The sequence below is a fragment of the Rissa tridactyla genome, chromosome 6 (assembly GCF_028500815.1).
Source record: "Rissa tridactyla isolate bRisTri1 chromosome 6, bRisTri1.patW.cur.20221130, whole genome shotgun sequence".
NCBI lineage: Eukaryota > Metazoa > Chordata > Aves > Charadriiformes > Laridae > Rissa > Rissa tridactyla.
This window is the reverse complement of record NC_071471.1, coordinates 25,278,088-25,299,194: the sequence shown is the minus strand read 5'-3', so window position 1 is coordinate 25,299,194 and position 21,107 is coordinate 25,278,088. Positions and strand designations below refer to the sequence as shown.

Here is a 21,107-nt window from a genome sequence, read left to right as displayed (position 1 = left end):
AAACCTATGACAGATTCAGTGGAAGAATAAACCCTCTAGTTCCTCCCTTTCCTCTTAGGAGTCTTCCACTGCAATTTTTTTAATTGTTCCCTTTTTGTAACCATTTGCACTGTTTTGTCACGGTGGGAAACCAGATGTCCAGTATCTCTGGAAGTTCCTCAGATCACCATCAGAGTAATAAAGCACACAGTTTGGCAAGAAAATCTCACTTGGCTCTTTGGAGAGAGTCATGCTCCTGCTAAGTACCTCAGCTTTCTTTTTCTACCAGACCACGTAAGCTGATATCGTAGGAAGGCTGGACCACGATAGAACATATATCCAAGAAATATTTAGCTGAATTTAGCCAATCGCAATCCAGATCAGAAGCGCTTCAAAACATTCACACAATGGAACAAAAAAATCCTGTCACTTATGTTGTACCTATGCAGCTGGGGTGAACTGATCCTGACTGAGGAAAAGGACAGGAGTAAGGAGACACACACGATGGGAAACACATCTGCGTGGCGACTGGGTTATGTTTCAAACCCAGTCAGCAGGTAGGACCACGCAGCCCCTCGCTCACCCCCCATTCCTCCCCAAGAGGGGAGGGAGGGAGAAAAGGGAGACAAGGAGGGGAAGGGGGGAGGAAAAAAAAAAAAACAAAACAAGAAAACAAACCACAAAACAAACACCTCATGGGTTGAGATAAAAACAGTTTAATAGAACAATAACAGAAAAGGAAAACAATAATAATACTAATAATAATAGCAAAAGAATATACAAGACACAAGTCACTCATCACCTGGTGAACTGTTGCCTGACCCAAGCACAGATTGCACATTGGGCACCCCCAGACAACCCGCATTTATGTACCGAGCGTGACATTCATCGCACGGAATGCTCCATTGGCCATTCCACTGTTCTGTTGATGCTCCACCTCAGCTTCTATGGGAAGCTGAAAGAAGTCCCTGACTAGTATAAACATAATTTAGCAACAACTAAAACCATATGCATTATTGACATTCCTTTCCTACCAAATTTGAAAACTCAGCAACCACCAGAAAGAAAACTAACTTTATCTCAGCTAAAACCAGGACATATTGTCATATTCCAGTGGCCCTGGGCTTAAATCATCCATGACCACAGACATATCTATGTCTAACATTGGATGGAAATTTCCTGTCAGCTTCTTTTAGGAAGTTCTTTTAGGAAAAAACTTGAGTTTTGATGAAGGCAAAATGAAAGTGTTTGATAAAAGAACTTGAAATTTAAAACTGATCAAACTTTTTCAAATGAAAGTAGCTCAACCACGCGTCCATTTCTTTCTTTTTATTTTCAACAGCATTTGAAACTGACTGTACATCATTTAATCCTTGCAAATTGAGCTCCATCAATTCCTTCATCCCTACTTTGATTGGTAAATAAGGTTCCATCTGGGCTATAGAAGTAGATGAGCAGAGCACAGCAGGAGTGAATTCCAGCACTCAATTGCCTTGAAATGTGCTCTGCTCTCTGAACACTCTGGACTCAAGCAGATAAGAAACTGGTGGAGGTAATACTCATATTATTTCCTTCTACTGTGTTTTGTATTTCCATCCTGGGCCTCATCCACAACTCACAAATTAATTCCATTTCCTTTCTTTTTCATTTTATAGCCAAACCGGCTATTTGGATTAAATATTCAACCTTCTTATGGTTCACTGGTAAATATCACATATGCCACATGGCAGGACTAAACTTTAAGAGCTCATACAATCTGGTTGTTAAGTGCATTAACAGATACAAACCTATGACAAAAAGAAACCACTACCTGCACCATGCTGGTTAAAGCAGCAAAAGCGTACCTTTCCGTAACTATTTGGCTCACTGAGGCTAAATCCACGTAGTCTAAGCTTAGAAATATTGTAGTCACATTGGGCAGGGGGCAGAAATAATAGGATGCATTAACAGATTCAGGGAACAAAAATCAAATGTATGTACTGCCTGGACAGGAGATGGGAGGAAGACAAGACACGTGCAGTAAGTTTCATATTTTGGACTGAGACTGAAAACAGAGCGTTACTAAGAGAAGCTCTCTGCTTGGCCTCACCCCCTCCTCCCACCAGGGTCAGCCAACCACCTCACCAAGGGAACTGAAATTCCACTAAGTGGACAAATTGGGATATTACTGTATTAATTAATTACCTAGTCATTATCTCAAGCTCATCTCTGTTCTTTCCACGCTTTCAAAGTTGCTGCCAGCATAAGGAATCGCACAGAAGGTGCTTCTGAACCAAATTGTTATTAGCTGTGGAAACTATTGTTTGAATTTTTTTTAAAAACAAAAGCTTAAACCAATGTTAAAGATAAAAAACAGGCTAAAAATGGATATGCAGTCTTTCACACTCAAGCGAAGAAAATTATTTTGTACAGCAAGTATTGAGATCAATTACAATCCTCTACTTCAGATATGATTAACAAGCCTCACAAGGATAAAGTGATTTAATTTCCCGCATCAAACCAAATGCTGTTTTCTGTCCGTAAAGGAGGATTATTCTCTTACAGGACTGCATGTTAATAATCATCATTGTTGTACATTCAAACAGAGGAGACTCAATGAAAACTTTTAACGAAAACAGCATTAATTCACACACAGCATGTAGAATCTTTAAAGGAATAGTATTTTTTTAATGGTGGGATTTTTTCATTGCACTATTTCCTAACTAGAGTTAAATTGTTACATTACCAAAATAAAACAGTCCTTACACTGAGTGAAAAGCACGCAAAAGTACCTACTACAGTTGCATAAAATAACTATAAAAAAAACCATGACCTACCCCCCCTTCAAGAAATAACTAAAAAAAAATATTTATGATAGCAGCATACTAACATTTACACCTGTATTTGAATTAATAAGCTTTCTTCAGATGAAGCTCAATTAGTCTGGAAAGTTACATGAACATGCTAAGGTTTCTCTCTCTCTAGAATAGGAGAGTAGAAAATTAGTGTTTAAACCTCACACAATAAGGTGATTCAGATCTAAGGCACTTACTAGACTGCAGTGCGGAACAACAAGGCTGTAAAACCAAAGTTACTGCAGCTCAGTTACCGCCAGGGAGATGAATATTTTTTCTTCCCCCCACCTCCTTTCCTTCTTCCACCTCCCCTTTTAAGATTTCAAAGGAGAGAAATAAAATAGGGGGGTCATTACTCAAATTCAATAAGGCTAAAAAAGCAGTGAGAAAGAAGTCATTTATTGTCTGATTCTAGGTACATTGAATTCAGTAAGAATTTATTGACCATAAATATTTTCACTTCATAGTTACCCGCATCATCATCAGCACTACTGGCCTCTAATTATTGTGTTTGGGTTTTTTCTCCACTTAGGAAAACTTAGGAGATCTGCCAATATAGGTAGCAAATATGCAGAACAATTCTACAACACATGACAAAAAAATAAATAAATCTGCGATATGTCTACATTAACAAATTGTGAAAAAAGCCCATCCCTTTAGTTTTATAAGTGCTGTTCACCACAGTGATGTAGAAACACTTCTCGCTGCTGAATGTTTTGTCATTTCTAGCAAGCGCACTTTGTTCTTATCAAGCACACCCATACACACAATGAATCGCCTGGTGTTGCTTTCAGGGTGCCCATGCACATGGCATACATACCAACTGCACCCATACGTGTTTAAACTAAGTGTTTCAAAGACTGGGGGTTTGATGCTGCAAGGTGCTGAACAGACTGACTGTGACCCAAGGATGTACAGAGTTCTAAAATCATGCGGAGTCACAGCCAAGATTAACGGAACTTTCTGTGTATACAGTTACATCCGCATTCTGATGCCTTGCTGGCCGTAGAGCACGCATTAAGCACGTTATAAAAGCAAGTTCATAAAGCACGGAATCTTGTTTATGCAAAAGGGATGAAAATACCACTAGAGGTATCCCTTTCTCCCTGAGCAGTTAACAGAGATACTGATAGCAAAAACATTCGTATTGTTCTCCATTATATAGGATGCCTGTGTTGTACATTTCCATCCTACATTCAGTTCGTATAATGCAACAAGAAAAAAAAAAAGAAAACAATTTGCATTTGCACCAGACCAAATAGCGATCTATTTGTTCTCATCTCCACAACAGCTAACTTAGGAAAGGGCAAGTTTTACAAGTCTAATGGAAATTAAGTGAAAAATGTTATTTGGAACAGAGAGAAAAGGGGTGAAGCAGGGAGAAGGAATATAGCTTTTTAAGACATGCTGAAAACGCCAGCCAATATCACACAACATTCTCTTTAAATAAAGTCCATATTGAATGCAAAAGAAGTGCCTACCTTCTGTCTGGTTCTTGACATGTGCCACAACTTAAAAGTTTTATTGTATTACATTGTGAGAATTATGTGCCCTAAAACTACAGAAACTACAGAAATATATCATAAATGTGCTTTTACTTATAAAGTATTTTCACTACAAAATCCATAGTATATTTCCTTTTAGATTTTGCTATGTAACATAACAATGCATTTGTAGCAGTTTTGCAGGATGCTCCCAGAACTTTCTAATTGCTACACTAGAAATAAGCCTTAGAGCTTTGAATATCCCATCTTAAAACAAAGTTCTGCTTCTTTGCTTTGAAGACTATGATACTCAATCTACATATGTTTCTAAGGAAAAGCCTGTAGAGAATGTGTTGATATAGTCTTCTGGATAAATTTTTCCTCTTCTAACAATATTACCCATGTGTATTTTTCTGACAAGGTCCAGAAACAACCAACAACTCCCTTTATAGGACTCCATCATAACACAACCTCAGAAAGAACAATAAACTAACAAATCCATTGCCAAAAATTAAGAGTTGTTAGTTTCTAGCATCTCCCAGATGGAAAACACTTGTTAAATCACTGCAAGTGAAATTAGGCAGCTTGTTAGTGAAGCCTAATCATTCATTAGCATTTTAAATTCCTGCAAAGGGACAAAATACTTCAGTATCTGGCTGCCTGAATATTAACAGCTAATGCTTTTCGTTTATATGTAAATATCTAAGGTCTAAATCAGAAGCTAGCTAAAGAACACTAGGTAAAACGTTTTGCTTTTTCAAAAGTTCTTAGACCTCAGAACATTCCTTTTTTCTGATGCTTTTTATTATTCTTTCCCCTCACCCTTTTGATTACTTTCAACATCACTTCTATCTTACTTGCATAAGAGAAAAAAAATTACAACTCTGCCTATACCAAGATCTTGTTATTTTCCTTTGACATAGCTCTCACTATTTGCTATGAATGAATAATCTTTCAATATATTAATCCAAAATTGGCAAATTTGGATAGCTGAATTTGTATTATAGGTACTCCATACATTAGCTCAACATGACGCTACAAATCCATACAGAAAGGGTTAGGGAGAGAACAGAATTATGGATGAAGGCATCAAATGTTTATTAATAAAGTATTATGACCTGTTATCCTGATTTAATAGCAGGAAGTAAATGAGATTCAGACAATCAAGACTGAACTGAATCTAATACTAGATTCTCATCTAGTTAAACAAAGAATCACATAAAGAAACTAAGGAAGAAAAACAGAACTAGACTGTTCTTTGTGTAACGATTATGGAGAATTTGGAAAAAGCTGAGATCATACAAAGATCCTGAAAGACCTTCCCGGAATTTGAAATCTTTTGAAGTTACAGGTTTCAGTGACTTTGGCACCTGACATCCGCAGGCAAGCTATGCACTTATTTTAATTATTCTCCGCTTTATACTGCTCACTGAGGAAGAGAAAAAGCTCTCAGCATCACAGTCATGTGTGGATTTAGCTGGTGGGGTACAGGCCAGTATGTTGTTATTGAGTCAATTACATGCTATCCTTGCTGCTTTTGCTGCAAGAGAGGGTATCCTACAAGAGTGAGACAAAACACACATCTCAAACCATTGTAGACCTACGAGGCAGAAACTGAAAGAGCCTTTTGCCCTGTGCCTACTGTCCCATTAAGTTTTAGAGGAATGATAAGTTACTGATCAGTCTCAAAAGGTACTAGAAGCTGAACAGTAAAGACTCCAACTGCTACAACTTGACTCATCAATTTCTAAGAGTCAAAGCGTGAATCGCAACAAAGGTTTAAACAAAGGTTCCAATCACAAATGAAACAAACGTAACCCCTTCTTGCCTTCAGCTTCCTAACTTTTCAGACTTTTGCTTCTAGCTTTTGAGATAATTACGTTTAAAAAAAAAAAAATCACAGCAACAGCACGAACTCATATAACAGTGCTAACAGTCTCCTAGAAGAATGAAACGCTGCAACCAAATGTATAGACAATAACACAATATATCATCTTCCTGCTCTGTGAGCAGTCTTCATTTCAAGAGCATTTTGAAAGCACCAACACCATAATGCTGAGTACTAATAAGCTGGGCAGGCAGGCTCTCACCGTGCTAACTCCCTCACCTATGGGGTTCTAGCTACAGCCCACATGCACAATTCCAAAAACTTTTCCCTCCCCTCCTACTCCTTTGTCTAATATTTTTCATTATAATCACACTCAGGAAGAAAATTATAAAGCCCAGCATGACAAGTGTGTCTTACCGCAGCTAAAACTATAAGAAATAATAAAAAGCAAGATCAACAGGCATAGATATAGAAGGGCTTTTGGCCTTACAGCAACAGAAAAATAAGTTAAACCGTTGAAGGCCATTTGATAAGGAGAACACATGCTTTCTCTTTTTCTGGGTGAGAGTTACAAGGATTTCCACAGCTCATTTGCTGCAGAGGTCAAATCCAATCCATGAAATTTCCTCCAAACACACAGTCTTTTTACTACAGCCGTACACGACAGACATCTCCCTCTTGCCCATCTACAGAAGACTAATCACTCCAGGGTGCAGCTTAATATAAACAGCTGTAAGAAGGACTATGCGCAGCAGGAGCAATAGGAGCCATCCCCAAAGTGTCCACAACAAAAAGCCTGTTCTCAGATTTCCCTGTGGAAGCTCTTTGAATCAGGCTTGTCTACACATGGCTCATAGTTCATTTCCAGTCTCTGCTTCCCAAGAGGCATGTGTTCAAGAGGTATTGTACTGCTTTCTCCACTACTTACCTGCCCACTTTACAATACGAGGATGTGAAAGTGTCTAACTTTCGTAAACTGAAAAGGGGCATAACCTGGAAATGTATATTAATTTGCTAATTGGATTTCTGTAGCAGATCAGAAGGCATATGAGAAGCCTTTCAGCTCTGAGGTTCTGTCTTTCCATTTTTGGAGTGTAAGAGGAAGAACCCCATACAAATTCCCTAGCCAACAGAAATAGATACCCTCATCACAGCAAAATCTTTCTTTGAAAACTGAAAATTAAATTTAGAGAAAAAATTCAAAACCCAAGGTTGAAGATCTGCATCCCGTGTCTTTTTATTTCTGCTGCGTTCCTGCAACAAACTTCAGTCCATGCAACTGGACAAATCCAAACGGGCAGAATTCATCATTGGAGAGAATTTAAAAAAAAAAAAAAAGGGTAAGCTCTCTTACCTCTGAGGAGCATTTCCTTTCGACTACTCCGGCTTTCCTGCAGATGAAGTTGCAACTAGCAGTTCTTTGTTGATAGATACTGACTACAGATCATGTGAATTCGCATGGGCACATCTCAAATTTAGAGCGTTGTGAAGCATCACAGCGTAGCACAACTATTACGCAGCATCTGGAAAGTGAATTGAAAAGTTATTCATATAACATTCATATCTTGTTTTAGTGTTTTGGGGAAAATTATCAACAATGGGATGCCACTAATTATTACATAATCAACATTAGTTAGTGAGACTAGTTTATTATTACAGTTTAAGATTTGTGTGGAAGACAGTGGGGCTGAAGGCAAAAGGAGACAGTTTTAGTCAACAGATAAATATGAACTCCATGGAGCAGTTCACACAAAAGCACTTCCCTTCCAGAATACCAAGAGGCATTTCTCCTACTATCTTTTATAACTGAAGTCCTGCAGATCACTCTCTGGTGGCTTGCAAATGGCAAATAAAGAAATAGCCTGTTCAAGAGACTTAAAACACTCTACAGGAAGTACTGACTCTATTATAGGATTTTAAATAGAGAGTGCAGAAATCAAAAGATGGTAATGGATACAGTGTCTCCTACTTGAACAGGTTTTTCTCCTGATATAGACAAAAATTGCTTATAAGTAGTTTAATACCACAGATTTCCACTTATTAAATATAGCATTTAGTGAGACAATACTATTGCTAGAGTTCTGAAGATCAAAGTGCAGACCATTAGCACGAATCCATTTTGGTTGTGTTTGAAAAAGCATGAACTTGCATAAATCATTAATAAAGGGCACCTTTACATCTCTTCCCACAACTCCTTAGTATTACTTAGTTCTTTTCCACATGTAAGAAGTACTGACTTCAGCTCAAGTCTCTGCTCATTAAGGATCTCAGTTCAGCTCCCAGCTAAGCTGGCTCAATTACATTAGGGTCAAAACACACTGAAATTATACAAATGTTATATTCTACTTAATGAAACAAACAAACAAACAACTAAATAAAAAGGTGTCTTTGGCTTTGTGTGCACACAGGGCTTTGCTTTGATTAGAACTTTTCTCAGAGTAGTTTTACATTCAAATTCTCATGACAGTAGAAGAAACTCAAACCAATGCAGACAGATCTGAAGATAAATTTAAAAAAAAGTTTTGAAGACGATTGTGGTTTTCCTGTTTATGATCACAAAATTGAACTGGCCACAAAAATCTTATCTCACAAATGCCAAAATACATTTTATCATTTAACTGAGTAGCTGTATTTGCGCAGTATACAAAAGATACAAGCACCACAGATTTGAAGGTGGCAAAAAATGGAAACCTCAAAGATAAACTAGAATTTAGTCAGAAGGGATCAGTTCTAGAAGAAAACATAACTGGTTTGAGATGCTGCTGTTTTCATTGCTGCTTTAATGATTCTCTGCATTTGCTCTGCTGAACAGTAACTATTCATGAATGCAACATAACTAGCAATGGTAACGGTAATTCCTTATCAGAAACAACATGAGATCAATTCTTTCCTTGGAGACTTAAAATTTCCTATTTCACCCATTGCCATATTTTATTTAAGTAAAATCAGAGTCCTTATTTATGTTGCTGTTCAAAGAATTGATGTTGTATTTAGCTAAATCACATTAGTATAACACTAATATACCATGTTCTTGTCAGACTTCTATATTTTTAAAGGAAGAGACTTCCAAAAGAAGTCACAACAGTAGTGAATCCAAAACCACAAAAGAATTCAGTGTATTTTCTTCTACATATCCAGTTTCAGTCGCAGAGTTATTGCCTAGCTGAAGCATCTTTGTGTTTCAATACATTTCAAAACCACTTTCAGAACATGTAAAAACAGTATTAGAAAAATAATTTGTCCTTGAATTTAATTCTACATCTAGAACATAATGGAATATTTAATATTTATCAAGTCAAATCCACAAAGTTACTTTTAAATGTTCAAGTGGGGAAAAAAGGAGGACAAGGGCATATTTGCATTGGACGGCACAAGACTATGTGTACATATCCAATTTAAGTCTGTTGTACAAGCTCACAAAAAAAACAAAACACAAGCCCAGAAACAAAAAAAAACCCCTAGCCACAGCTTAGTTATTCCACTTAAGGGCTAGTCATTGAGAATGGATGACATCGTGAAGAAGCCATATCCCTCCTAGCACACAAGGTGACTATGCAGTCTGGGAGAGTGTTACATTATACGCTTCATACAAGACCAGAGAGACTTAACCCGTTTTGATCAAATAGAATTTTCTGATATCAAAACTGTTCTTAGCTTTGTCCAAAAAAAAATTCTTTTAGTGCCTAAAAAGGCTTTGAATCAGCTTACTAGAAATAATCCTCCGTCCCATAGGCAAGCAATATAACTCAAAACGTAAAAGGCGTGAGTCATGGTAATTCAACTTTAAGATTATGCAGTTCTTATCCAGACAAGCTTGTTTCCTAAAGAGAACAAGCGCCCTGAAATCCTGCCCATGAGGCACAGTGAAGTGCTGCAACTGGCAATGAATCCTCAGCATCAAGAAAGGGCGGTTTAATATTAAAACCAAACACTTACACAAATCTAAGATACACAAAGGATGAATCAAATGAGTCTTTTCAGCTCTTCTTGGTTAAACCAAACAGCATTTCCCTGTTCACTTTTTTTTTTTTTTAAAAGGTGAAGAACATTTGAGTGGATCCTGGCACCAGTGCACCCAGAGAAGCACTCATTCTAGCAGAGCACAAAGCATGTCGGCAGGACAGGGTGGAAATCAAAGGAATAATGCGCTTTTCTTCCACGGTGGAAGCCTTCATGCGGACAAATGGTTGAGCAGCACTGACCACAATCCCCTCAGTCAGTCTGATTAGCTATGATCCCACTCACTCCCACAATCCCCTTTAATCACCTCAGGACATTTACAAAATTGGTGCTTGGGAGATCAGGAATGCTAGATTTCTGTTTCAGAAGGGGTAAAAACGGTGATTTTCAGAATGAAGTCATACTGGTGGGTATAATTATCTAGTAAAGATAACACCAGTGACGTCTGCTGTGTTCAAGGGTTCATAAATAATTAAAATACAAAATCTCTGTAAGTGTCAAGTTAAACATAGGCATCTAAATCCAATTTAGGCACCTAGATAAGCAGCTTGATTTTAAGAGGCATCTGTTTACTACCTTTCACAGTACTTTTCACTGATCACTGATTTACATCCATTTCCTTACCGAACTTTAAGATTATTTTTTTTTCTTTTACTTCAGTGATTTACAGGGGCACCTTTCTGTGCATTAAAGCTTCTGTTTTTATTAGCAAAAATTAAAGGGGATTGTAAGTCACTGCTACGGCAACAGTGTATCAAAAATTCAGCACTAAGAATAAAAAGGAATGAAAAAGACGACAGTTCTCCAAGATCGCTGTATACATAAAACCATCTCCACAAAGGGAAATTATCAAAAGGTCAGACATAAAAAGCACCAATTCATAAATACTAATTAGCATCTTACCAGTGATTGCACAATACCATTTACTCATGCATAATTGAATAGCAAAAAATTAAAAAACAGAAAGCGTGGGTAGATTTAATAATTAATTCCTCCCACACTAATCAGTTTCTGACTATTTCTTCTAATAAGCACAATTATATATTCTTACTTCCTTTTTTCTTTCCTTCTTCTTCCTTTGTGAGTAACGAACTACCAGTCTGTCTTTCTAAAGCGAAAGGGGAGGGGGACCATTGCAACTGGCATAGTAAAAATTATTTTTAACAATTCTAAACTTCTAAATGTTTTAATTGTACTTGTTTTTCCTTCTGTACTTGATATTATTAGGATTCCTTGGTTTATAAAGCAATAGTAATTTTAAGTTATCCTGGCTAGAATTGGCTCATCTTCCCTCAAACCTTCTGCTTCCTAAATGGCACACTTGTAATGCAGCGCATTTGTTTACGTGCATTACTATACACATGTAAATAGCTGTCATCCACTCTGCCAGCAGCTGGGTTTGGTTAAGGACGGCTCTTCTCCACTTTTACAGGTCGGAACAGCCAAAAGAGCGTATGTTATTCAACAGTGAGAGGGTTAGTTATGTCAGGATGTAACTATCTGGATTAAAGCACTGATTTGCAAGCAGCCACTGTGAGCTCGTACATCCTTTTATTGTGCAAGGGATAACAAGATGAAAAGCACAAAAGCAACTGCCAGAAACATGGCTGAATACAATGCTTAAAACCACACGTGGGTCTAGTGACTAGGCGTATCACCGGCACAATGTATCACAGTAACTATTAGCCATAGGGAAAGCGTCCAACTGTTAAGTCAAATTAGAATTATTTTTTTTTCTTAACTTCAGCCAAACTATCTTTTCACAATATTTTGTTAGACCAATATATTTCTACTGATGCTGGAACAGCATCAGTAGCAAAATCACAACAGCAAGGCACACGATCCTTGAAACCATATGGATACAAAATTGCTGCAACTTTTGTCAGAACACACAAAAAATATCCAAGATTCTGACACAGCAGGTAGCCACCTCCCAGCAGGTGGGTTTCATCCATGGAAAGAAAGACTGACGTTTTCTATCATAAATACATAGGAAAACCAAGCCAAACCCAACCCCCACTTGCCAAACTTCTAAAGCACTTCCAAGATCTCAGGGGTAGCATTCCACATTAACAGCCACCACACAACACGTACACACGCTTCCAGAGATCATCGCTTTCTGCGCTTCAGAAAACACCCAAAGAAAAGTGGCAGGGGTGAGAGGAGCAGCACTCGAACCACAAAGCCTAGCAGTGTTCCAGAAATCCAAACCTTGCAGTCACGTGTCTTTAACTGACATGAAATAAAATCTGCAAAAGCACAGGACTGAACGAAACCCTTCACACCAGCTTCACATGCCCCAGCGAGCACCAACCAGCAATCTTACGTTACTCCAGAACATTTGGCGCTGAAACTTTCTCCTACCCATTGCGGGAAATGGAAGCACAAAACGTAGGCATGACCCATTCAAGAGCAACTAAAAGCCGGAGATATCCAATTTCTGAGGCGTTCACTCACCCGTGATCGTCTCTGCACGCCTCTGGGAAGACACCACTAGTGGTTCTGGTTTGTCTCTAGTATTTTGCCGGCGAGCTTTGGTATGAGTTAAGTGAAGGGACTGCAGAACCCTCTGGCAGAAAACACACAGGAATGGAAACCCTTCAAAACCCACTCTGTTTCTTCTGGGTTTGGATAAGGAAGATGTTGGCTACAAGGGAAAACTGGTATGCAGAAGCCTCTCTCCCACAGTAATATAATACAGACCAAGCTGCTTGTCTATCCCATCACTTATTCTGGTGAACCTGGCTAAAATCCAACAGGAAAAAAAAAGTTATTGTTGTGTAAAAAAAATATATCTCTTGCTTTACTTAAAACACTCAAATACAATAATGCCGCATTCTATATGTGCTACACAATTGGTAAAGTAAAGTCAGCCTATACTTCATAATAATTAAAGTTGTCTGGTTTTGGTTTGGGGGTTTGTGATTGGTTTTTGGGGTTTTTTTTCCCATTTGTTTTCATTTGTGGGTTTTTATTTGTTTTTAAATCATTATCATACCTCTGCCCTCCAGAAATTTTATTCCATAGAGGGCACCATATTTTGCAGAATATATTTTTTTACCTTGCATTTCACTGTCATGACATGTGACATTAATACATCATTAAAGTGTCAGCTCTTTCCAACGATGTATTAGTTTAACAGCTCACATCAGATTGCCCTGGAAAACATGGTACTAAAGAGATTAAACTCCAGTACGGTACTCTGGCCAAGAATGACTGTCAAGACAGGTTCAACTATCAGACAGGACAGAATAGGATCTAGAAACCAAAGAAGTGTCGCAGCTTCTAAATATTTGGAACTGGATAGCTTATACACAGCAGTATGGGTGCAGATGGATGAAAACTGCAGGTGCAGCTCTGAAGCAGTATTTTAACACAGAGTCAAGTATCTTTCATCTCTCCCATTTTCCTCTTACTGCCAACACTTAGATATTAAATTGGAAGGGCCTGGGATTTGGGGTGGGGAGATCATCTGGGGTTTTTCTGGGGAGAAAGGGAGTAAGAAAGAAAAAAAGACGGCCTGCCTTCTTATTTGCAGGGCCACTAGTAGACTTTGCAAAATGCACGCCCACGGTCAGAGGATCCGTTACCCCTCTGGCCCTGAAAGGGAACACAAAGGCTTGTGCTCAGGATGAAGAGCTGAAAAATGAGTATTATTGAGACCAAAAGTGGCAGCATGATATAAAGTACAGCTATGGGAATAAGTAATATACAGTCAGTAAGGCAGATTTGATTACAGGTCAGTCAGGTAAAGCTGTTGGAAGGGAGCGACTTCACACGTTTAGGGGGCTGTTAGCACAGGCTGTAGCACACAGTAGTAGCACAGCCTCCTGGATGCTCCCCAAATCCTTTGAAACCATAGTAATTTATTGGGAGGTCTTTTTACAGAGTTCAAAGTTGAGCAGCACTTTCATCTTAATTCCTACCCTGTATCAGGTTTTATCACTTAGCTAAGAAAACAGAAAATAAAAACCTGTCAAATTCATCTATTAGAGTAGTAGGAGAAATGAACGCAAGTCATTGTAATCACTTCAAGTGCTCTCATTCACTCTTCTGGCAGAATCAAGACTTTTCTTTGCAATCGACTCCTATTATACTGGGTTTCTTGGGTAAGCTAATAAAGGTTCAGAGCATTTAGGAAAGAAAAAGGGGAAAAAAAAATGAACAATATGATATAAATTGTTTGCTTTGCTCAGCTCATCAGGCTGGAAGGAATGATTTTTGCACCAGATTATTCCATACTGTTTGTAACAAGCCTTAAGTTCAGCAGTACCAAGTCACCCAACAGTCATCTTAAATGCTACAAGGCACTTTTTTCCCAGAATATATTCTCAAGCACTGAAACTCAGTTTACCTAGTAAAGCAGAAAAAGACATTGAACCACAACCTCCCATAACCTCCATGAGTGCTTTAATCACTCTGATATAAAAAAAGAAAATAATCTATAAAATTAAAACCATCACCTTCCATTCCTGCTTTATTTGGGGGGGGACGGAAAAAAAAAAAGGCCATTGTTGAGTTTGTGAATAAAAGGCAACTGGTACTTACCCACTGTTCCAGGCTACGATTGCCAGGGCAGGGAGGTACCTCCCTGCATCCTTTGTCAGGCGTCAAAGCACCAAAGAACAAGATTAAAAACAACCCATCTTTTCCCATCTTTCTAATGAAGGCTTCAGGATCCCCTTCTAAGATGTCAGACTTTTACTGTAAGAAACAAACTCAAGTCCCTGCATTATGAAATTCTTTAGATTTCATTTCATTATGGTTCTTCAAACCCTTCGGCATATTTTTCTACTCCTAAACCAAGTGAAGACTTAAAATATTTATTTTTTTTTTTAAATACTGATGAACAATTTCCCTTTCATTCTTGCTATAAATATGAAGTTCCCTTCTTGATCTTTCAAGGAATTAAAACTGTTTAATTTACAAGTTACATGACTGCAGGTTTACTGGAAGTTTAAGACTACTTTGGGGTTTTTTTTAACATAAAATAAATTGATTCTATTGATTCGACACTTTCTTGCATCTCAAAAGTACAGAGCAGGTGACTAATAACCTATTCATTTGCAAGTAGGAGGAGAAATGGCCTTCTAAATACCATTATATTAGCATAATGATTATTATGCAAACTTTAAGTTCCTCTACTGGACAGAATAAAAGATTAAGAAAACAGTCCCCGAGGAATAATTCCTTTCTCTGTCAGCAACTTCAAAGTGGCTTTTTTTTTTTTTAATTGTCTCACAGTGATTACCTTGCATATGTTGATCAAAGTGTCACTAGAAATATTCCTCAACATTAAGCAACACAATGACGACAAACCACCCGTTCACCCTTAACGCAGGACAGAGAAAACAACAGTTCATCAAAAAAGACTTTTACACCTTGGACTTTTGAGATGAAGGAAGATTACACACACCCGTGACGTGGCACACTGCCCCTAAAGAGCAGCTCTACAGTTGTCCTACAAGAATCATAGAATCATTTAGGTTGGAAAAGACCCTTGGGATCATCAAGTCCAACCATCAACTCCAGTCACAGAGATGCTCTTAGCCAGCATCTCCCAGGCAAGACATACGTCTCGCTGTGAACAAGACACCCTCTGGGTCAACGCAGAGGCCTTGGGTCTCATCTAACAGAGCCTTCAGCAAAGTGGCAAAGTAGGGACGTGCTGTGGGAGAAGGATGTGCAGCAATTCCTATCTTTTTTGCTAACACCAGCTGAAGTCACTTGTTTGATGGAACATCACATATTAGCTACTTAATTGCTTGTTTCCTCCATAGCATTAAACTATTAATACTGCAGGCTTGCTGGCTTTGGCAGATGTACTGCAGTGCAGTGTTTTGTTTGGTGGTTGTTTCCCCCCTCCCACCCCTCAAAGTGACTCATTATTTCAGCACACGTGAATCCCATCAAACTACTACTTTCACAAGAAAGACTTTAGGAGACTATGTAAGCCTATGGAAACCTTCTCAGAATTAGTTTGCAACTTCTATTCCACAAGAGGAAAAAAAAAAGTCAAATATGACAGAGTGAGAGCTAGCTGAGTGACACTGAAATGGGTCACTACCACCAGTCATTCCAAGGTCCTCACTACACCCTAACTAAAGAAAAGATACACAGTTTACAGTCAAACCACCAGATTCACTTCTACAAAGCCATGATTATTATTTCAAAATTTGGCAGGAACAGAAGCGGAGGAGGTAGGAGCACAGAGATGTTCAACCAAGCACATGAGGGGGAACAGCAAGTCATTTATATTTCACCCTTCCATGAAGAAATACCACTTTGACTTTTCCTTGGTAATTCACAAAACTGTTTGAGATCTTTGGGAGAAGAAATACACCTATGAGGAATTCTGCTAAAGTGAGAACATAATATGGGAAAGTTTGTTTCACCATTTTTATGTGGTATCTAAAAATAAGTTAGAGAGTTATATTTTGATGTCTAAACCATAATAAAAGCAATTAAAATTTACACAATGGAAGAAACAGATGGTTGCTGTTTGAGTTTTATTGAAGCTTCTGTAATTTCTACAAATAGGCTAGGCAGCTTATCTCAAAAATTCTCTGATTCCCTGGAAACACATTATCTTTGCCAAACTTCTTTAATCTTGCACTGTTGTTTGAAAAGAAATAATGTACCAAAATATCTAGGCTTCAGAAGTTTGCATTTTGCAGTTTGCTACTAAAACATTAGCAGAATTTGACTTAAGAAAAATTAATCATTGCTTCTTTGTCCCAAACAGGCAACTTGTTCAAGGCAGAATACCTCTCAAACATTTCACAGCCCCTATAAATCTTTCTCCTTTGGTCTGCGTGAAAGATGACGCTAGTGAACATGGCAGACACAAGCAAAAGAGTGTATATATGCTGCCAGGGATTAAGTGTTTTCAAACTAGAATGGATGAGGGGGGCTATTTAATATTGGGACCGCTTTCTGACAGTCCTAATTTACACATCAAAAGAGAAATACACTCTAAGATTTTGTCACTGTAATGGTTTTGCTACTACATTAACTAGCAATTACTACACAATGCAATGCAAGCTGACTAGGCTTTAAGTGCCAAGTCCCAATTTCCAAACCTCCTTAGGCTGTTATTTCAGTGTCTTCCACACTTTGAAGGGAGAAAATTACAAAGGTTAGAATTGCATAGGTTAATAATGGCTAAAAATGCCTGCAAATGCTGTTTTCTAGCCTCCGTGCAAGGAAGCAGAAAAATATCAGTTGTGGTTTACTTTTTTCCTCTGTTCTACCCAGTATTCAAGATGTAAAGCACAGGGGTGGAAGCTGATAGACACGTTCTCTTCCTCTCCGCCTCCTGTAAAAGTGCTAAACCACCCTGGGATAGTTAATTTTTGCATTTGAGTGCCTTCACAATAGCACATTGTGTTGGATCAGTGCCTTTGGCTGGGGGAAATACAGCCACACACCATATCTTCTGTGTACTTGGAAAACATGGGAAATAGCAATCCCTCCAAAGAGCCCCTCTAATTCCAAATTCGCAAACAGCTCTCATCTACAGGGCAGGAAACAGGAGAGAATTAGGGAGAACACAGAGGTTTCTGCTTGTTCTTCCTCATCTGGAGGGTTGCTGATATTACTGCAGAGTTTGAGAATATTAAGTGTCCCTTCTTTAAAATAAGAAGTTTACTCTTTCCCTCAGTGGTTTGTATACGTTAAATCTTCGAGGTCTTTAGACAGAGTCAACACTATATGTGATGTTCGCTGCTGCAAGTAGCTAAGAATGTTTTCTTTTATGAGCTACTCCAGTAGGGTTTTTTGAACTATAAATGCAGGATTTATTAGGAAGAATGGAGAGCTGCAAAAATGCTGCAAATCTCTACTTCTGAGGAAACACAGTTGTTACTTCTCTTACGAGGGGGATACATCTGCTCCCATTTCTGGCTGCGGAGAAGCAGAGTCAGGGATATCTTTCACGAATTATTTCAAGTCGATTTGTATAAGCCTACAAAAGTCGTAAAGGCCAAGAATTTTGCAAATAAAGCAGAACAGAAAAATTACCTGCACCTTGTCTCCACCTGCATTTCCAAAGGGCCTAAACAAAAGCAAAGCATGTTCTTACCCAGCACATCCGCTGTACAGTGGACTCTGAAGAGTCAGACTCTTTTACCTGTTTGCCGGTAGTAGCAGGCAGTTTTGGTTTTCTTTTTTTTTTTTTGTCATAAAAAAATTACAAAAGGCATTTCAGGTGTTTACTTTTGGTACTTATTCTCTTTCCCTTCCTCCCCATTTTTAACTCTCTGCAGTATCTGTCATGTCACAGCTAGACCTGGGAAATCAGCAGGAACAGAAGTTACTCAAAACCCTGCACACAATGGGATCCAGGCTGATGAAGTTAGACGAACTGAGGAAAGCCACTAAAAAACAAACAAAGAAAAACCCCTCAAAGCCAACCCCACCACTCAGCCAAGAGAGCTTCTAGGCTTCCACTCATCTCTATCAAGCTATTTCCAAACGTGAACTTCTTGAGGCAAAAGATGATGCATTTCCTCTATTTTTTATTTGTTTTGCCTTTCCCAGTTAAGAGGTATTGCTCACCCTGAACTAGCATCTATTTTGCCTACATTCCACAGTAGCTGCAATTATGAACTGGCCAACTGCAAATATTCAGCTTTCATTTGCTGACTGTTTCATGTAAAGGTATAACACTGTTCTGGCACAGCTGGGTTCTCCTTCGTATCCTTTGATTTGTGCTTCTATGCCCTGGTTCAGCTCTCCCACTGAATGCCTCCAGAGCACTTAATTAATATATTGCTAGACATACCCTCACCTGTTACAAATCAGAGTTCAGCTGTAATTTGCTTTAATAGAATTATGTCTATTTACAGAAGTAAATAGATCATTTCTCTATGCAATAAGCATTTGGGTATGGCTTTATCTGCAATTACATTTGATATCAGATGTCTTTCCTTGCAATCACCACATTTTCTGCAGTTCAAGTTCTTTTTTAATGTGAAGCCAGTGTCACCTGGTAAGGTGCATGAGCCAAATACTTCAGTACAGTGACAGAAACATCCTAAAATAGAGACAGGCACTTCGAGCTATGCAGGCTGGTCACACAGCTCCATAATTAATCCTTCAAACAAAATTTCAAAGGGTCGACATCCATTTTTAGTGAATGCATTTTCCAGGCTATTTGATTAAATAAAGTTGGTTTGTAATAAGTCTGAAACTTTTCTATTCACTTTCTGTAATACATGGGGGTTCAGCTGCTACTTCTAGAAAAAGATAACAGAGACATTTCTTTCCCTCTATAACCTTAACACTGGGAATTCATCAGCTAGTTATGCAAAGTACACCCATGAAAAAAAAAAAAAATCCCTATTCTCAAAGCTTTCTGCAATTTAATTTTTCCCCTCTTCAGCATCAGTATGAGGAACACCATATGACATTTTTTACCTCAATGTATGGCTTCAAAAGTCTGTTTATTAGACAGCAAGACCAGAAGATCCCTGCAAAGAAGAGAACTAACAGTCCCCCTTGCTCTAAGTAACTGGATAGTTTGGGGGGGACCGAAGGGGGTGCGTTTCTGTCTGTTTCTCCCCCCCGCCATGCCAGTTTCCAGGAACAGAAAGAAATAAGTTCCAGATTCAGCATCTATCCAGTTCACAAAATACAGAGGAGAAGATAAGAGTTCACTATGTCATTTTATACCAGCTGAAAGTTTCTTACGCGCTTCCTCAGTGTTTCCATACCACCAGGATCTGATGCTCAAAGAGCAAACCAGCTGCCAAATTTATTAAAAAGAACAGAAAAACCAACAGCTTATCGAAGTAAAGTTACATATATGAACAGCTCTCACTAAATCTACTGAGGCGCAAAGCACTTGTGGGTTAGTGGTCCTCATCACTCAGGTTCCTCAGGGTACCACTGCGTTGAGCCTGCTGTGCACAGACCCATCATTTCATGCCCTGAGTCGTCGGCCAGGGCTGGAATCACAGCTGCAAAACACCAACCAAGTCACTATCTGGAGGTGCTGAAGGTCTTTCTGCAGCTTTAGATAAAAGACATATGCAACAGCAAACACAAGGAGAGGGATATCTTCATTCTAAACCAGACAATCACAGTGTGAACACTGGAGGTAGTAAGTACTTTATGAAATACAACTCTGTGTTATCTGCAAGCATGGATCGTGAGCAGACTAGATGTAAGAATTCAGTCATCTGCATTTATTCACTTCAGAGTGGTTTGGGTTTTTTTTAAGAAGCTGTAGATTCCTATATTTATCATTTTATTGTGCTTTAATTCACTTAGGCTTTAATAAGCAAAGAGGTTTTCGCAGGTTGGGAGTGGGGGAATAGGTTGTAGTTACGGCTTTAAATAATTTATTTTTCAGTTAAATCCAAGCTATTTTAATGATTTATTAAACATTCTGCAGCAGTTGTATTAAACAGAGTCCAGGAGAAATTAATGATTAGGTGATAATAGCTGGAGATCCTATCACTGCTACCCAGCTAAATTGATTTTCTTAGAATAGCTAAATAAAAAAAAAAAAATAAAAAGCTACATGGCAATTTATGAAGTTTCATTGTTAAGCGCACTATATATTGCTAAATCGTAAAGGAAAAAACAGAAAGGAATTTTTTTTTCCTAATTTTTAAAAACTCAGAATGTTTTTGTTTTTATTGAACTCTTCTACAAGAGAAGGCTCCTCTCTATAGGGCAATTCATATATTTTTTTAGTTGAAATTCTTTTTTTCTTTCTTAAAACAAGAAAGTGCTAGTCTCTCTGACATAGCTAACACTAAATGCGGTATTTATTAGTATGGAACTTCCATGTTCTTTTCATTGTCTTATCCTTACTGCATCCCGCTGCACCTACAGCTAACCCAGCCTTCTAGGATGTCTTAAAGTTATTTATTCCCTTTTCCAATAAACTTCACCTTACAGTACATTCCTCATAAATTTCTCTCCCTGTGAAGACAAGCTATATAACAACATTGGGACTTTAATGCCTAGCAAAAGCAGGGTTGGTGCACATCTACAAGCAACTGCTGAAGG

At 38.3% G+C, this 21,107-nt stretch overlaps 1 long non-coding RNA gene across 3 annotated transcripts in view; it reads right to left on the bottom strand.

Annotated features, from left to right (window-relative positions):
- Window positions 1-21,107, bottom strand: part of LOC128911471 (uncharacterized) — a 574,472-nt gene that overhangs the window by 309,112 nt on the left and 244,253 nt on the right. For all 3 annotated transcript variants that reach the window (XR_008467089.1, XR_008467088.1, XR_008467090.1), the window contains one exon: window positions 7,480-7,648. This is a non-coding gene — a long non-coding RNA (uncharacterized LOC128911471). The remainder of the gene's footprint in view (window positions 1-7,479; window positions 7,649-21,107) is intronic.